Below are 2,980 nucleotides of genomic sequence, written 5' to 3'. Positions count from 1 at the left end.
TTGTTATATCTTCTTCTTGGATTGATCCTTTGATCATTATGTAGTGTCCTTCTTTGTCTCTTTTCACAGCCTTTGTTTTAAAGTCTAGTTTATCAGATATGAGTATTGCTACTCCTGCTTTCTTTTGTTCTCTATTTGTGTAGAATATCTTTTTCCAGCTCTTCACTTTCAGTCTGTATGTGTCCCCTGTTTTGAGGTGGGTCTCTTGCAGACAACATAAATAGGGGTCGTGTTTTTGGATCCATTCAGCCTGTCTTTGTCTTTTGGTTGGGACATTCAAGCCATTTATGTTTAAGGAAATTATTGATAAGTATGATCCCGTTGCCATTTACTTTATTGTTTTGTGTTTGAGTTTATACACCCTTTTTGTGTTTCCTGTCTAGAGAATATCCTTTAGCATTTGTTGGAGAGCTGGTTTGGTGGTGCTGAATTCTCTTAGCTTTTGCTTGTATGTAAAGCTTTTGATTCTCCTTCATATTTGAATAATCTCCTTGCTGGGTACAGTAATCTGGGCTGTAGGTTATTTTCTTTCATCACTTTAAGTATGCCTTGCCATTCCCTCCTGGGCTGAAGAGTTTCTATAGAAAGATTAGCTTTTATCTTTATGGGAATCCCCTTGTGTGTTATTTGTTGTTTTTCCCTTTCTGCTTTTAATATTTGTTCTTTGTGTTTGATTTTTGTTAATTTGATTAATATGTGTCTTGGGGTGTTTCACCTTGAATTTATCCTGTTTGAGACTGTCTGGGTTTCTTGGACTTGGGTGATTATTTCCTTCCCCATTTTAGGGAAATTTTGAACTATTATCTCCTCAAGCATTTTCTCATGGTCTTTCTTTTTGACTTCTTCTTCTGTGACTTTTATGATTCGAATGTTGTAGCATTTAATATTGTGCTGGAGGTCTCTGAGATTGTCCTCATTTCTTTTATTCATTTTTCTTTTTTCCTCTCTGATTCATTTATTTTTACCATTCTGTCTTCTATTTCACTAACCCTATCTTCTGCCTCCGTTATTCTACCATTTGTTACCTCCAGAGTGTTTTTTATCTTATTTGTTGCATTATTCATTATATTTTGACTCTTTTGTTTCTTCTAGGTCCTTGTTAAACCTTTCTTGTATCTTCTCAATCCTTGTCTCCAGGCTATTTACCTGTGATTCCATTTTGATTTCAAGAGTTTGGATCATTTTCACTACCATTATTTGGAATTCTTGATCAGGTTGATTCCCTATCTCTTCCTCATTTGTTTGGTTTGATGGGCACTTATCCTGTTCCTTTATCTGCTGGGTATTCCTCTGTCTCTTCATCTTGTTTATATTGCTGACTTTGGGGTGGCCTTTCTGTATTCTGGCAATTTATGGAGTTCTCTTTATTGTGGAGTTTCCTTACTGTGGGTGGGGTTGTACAGGTGGCTTGTCAAGGTTTCCTGGTTAGGGAAGCTTGTGTCAGTGTTCTGGAGGCTGGAGCTGGATTTCTTCTCTTTGGAATGCAATGAAGTGTCCATTAATGAGTGTCATGTATATTGAAGCTCAGGGCTTTGTTCCTGTGTTGCAAGAGAATTTGCATAGTATGACTTGCTCTGGAACTTGTTGCCCTTGGTTTTAGTGTAGGTATGGAGGCATTTCATGAACTCCTGACACTTAATGTTTCCTGGAGTCAGGAGTTGTCTGGTGTTTTCAGGATTTCGACTTAAGCCTCCTGCTTCTGCTTTTCAGTCTTACTTTTACAGTAGTCTCAAGACTTCTCCATCTATACAGCATCATTGATAAAACATCTGGGTTAAAAATAAAAAGTTTCTCTATGGTGAGGGACACCCAGAGAAATTCAGAGTCACATGGAGAAGAGAAGATGGAGGAGGGAGTTAGAGGTGACCTGAATGAGATTAGGTGGAATCAAAAGAGGAGAGAGCAAGCTAGCCAGTAATCACTTTCTTATGTGCACTCCACAATCTGGGCTGCTCAATTTTCATGGAGTTATATAGAGAAGAGAAGATGGAAGGAGGAGACAGAGGTGGCCAGGAGGTTAAAAAGGGGGGAATCAAAAGGAGAGAGGCAAATCCAGCCAGTAATCAGTTCCCTAAGTTTTCTCTACCATCTCGAACACACAAAGATATTCACAGAGTTGGGTAGAGAAGAAAAGGGGGAGGGAGGAGTTAGAGGCAAGCTGGTGGAGAAAAAGCAGATTTCAAAGAGGGCGAGAGCAGTCAAGCCAGTAATCTCAATCCCAAGTTAAAATAGGTACTGAAGATTGGGTCTTAAGAGCGCAAAATTGATAACAAATACCAAAAAGCCAAGATTAAAAATCTAGAGTAGAGATTGGATTTTCAAAAATACAATATTAAAGAAAAGAAAAAAATCACAAATGTTATATATATATAAAGTTTGCTTTAAAAAATAGGGTCTTTTTTTTTTGCAAAGTAATAGTAGGTTATAAAAATGAAAATTAAAGGAATAATAGAGGACATAAAAATTAAAAAAAAAAGAATGATCATAAAAATAGTAAAAATATATCTAAGACTTTCTCTGGTTGGTGTTGTGGGCAGTGTGGGGGTCAGTTCATTTTTGGATACTTCCTTTGTCCAGCTTATATTTCTCAAGATCTATAGGCCCTTTCCTATGTAGTTGGTACTAACTACAGGGTTTTAATCTATTGCACCTGTCACTTCCAAGGCAGTTCCCTCTGTTTTAGCTTCTTCTGTTTGCTGGTCTCTTCAGTGTCTGATTTCTACCCTGACAGAAGTGGGGTATTGGTGGACATATTTTTAGGCTCACTTGTTCAGTTGCACTGTGGGGGGGGAGGGATACTGCAAACAAATAACACTGGCGTGTGCTCGCAGTGTCTCAGCCTGCCCCCCCTCACGGCGCATGTGCCCTCCCTGCCCCACACTGTTCAGGCTCTAGGTTGCTCTCCGGGACAATCCAAGGTCAGCCCTGGGCTACATCGCACTTCCCAGGTCTAAGCACTCAGGTTCAGGCACTCAGGTAG

The sequence above is a fragment of the Bison bison genome, unplaced genomic scaffold (assembly GCF_000754665.1).
Source record: "Bison bison bison isolate TAMUID 2011002044 unplaced genomic scaffold, Bison_UMD1.0 scf7180017864500, whole genome shotgun sequence".
Taxonomy (NCBI): domain Eukaryota; kingdom Metazoa; phylum Chordata; class Mammalia; order Artiodactyla; family Bovidae; genus Bison; species Bison bison.
This window is presented reverse-complemented; position numbering follows the sequence as displayed.